Here is a 755-nt window from a genome sequence, read left to right on the forward strand (position 1 = left end):
GCAACACCAACAGCAGCAGCAGCAGCAGCAGCAGCCGACTCGAAGAGGGGCCCCTGTCTTGCTGCTTTGCAAAGCAGAGATATCTCCACTGAGCTGTCTATACACTTAAAATATAATAATTTAATTTTAATTTAACAAGAAAATTTATTAATAACAACTTTAATCATCATCTATCCTTTTGTGCTGCTGCTGCTGCTGCTGCAGCACCAGCAGCAGCAGCAGCAGCAAAAGCTGCAGGCGCAGCAGCAGCAGATCTGCTTTGAATATTAGCGGGTTTAATTGCGGTGTATATACACCTAATATTTTATTGATTTGCTGTATTTATAATATATATTAAATATATTAAATATATTTAATATGTTTTTAATATTTTTTATGTTGAAGAGCTAAGCTGTACATACACTGCAGTTGCTGCTTATAAAATAAAATCTGCATTTGCTTCTTTTTTGTAGTAAACTAATTAATTAATAAAATTAATTATTTATTTAGCTGCTTTTAAATAATATATATTTATTTATTAATAAGTAAATATTAGGCAATGCAAGTAATAAATGATATTAAACTTTTAATTTTCTTATTTATTTATTTTGCTTTCATTTAATTATTTAATTAAATAAAAACAAAATAAATAAATGCAGAGCTCAGCAACAGCTGCTGCTGCTGCAGCTGCTGCTTCTATGTACTGCTGCAGCAGCTGCTGCTTCTACGTACTGCTGCAGCAGCTGCTGCTCCTATGTACAAGCAGCTTTATATAT

This window comes from Eimeria acervulina, genomic scaffold (assembly GCF_000499425.1).
Source record: "Eimeria acervulina Houghton genomic scaffold, Eah_scaff171, whole genome shotgun sequence".
NCBI classification, from domain to species: Eukaryota; Apicomplexa; class Conoidasida; order Eucoccidiorida; family Eimeriidae; genus Eimeria; species Eimeria acervulina.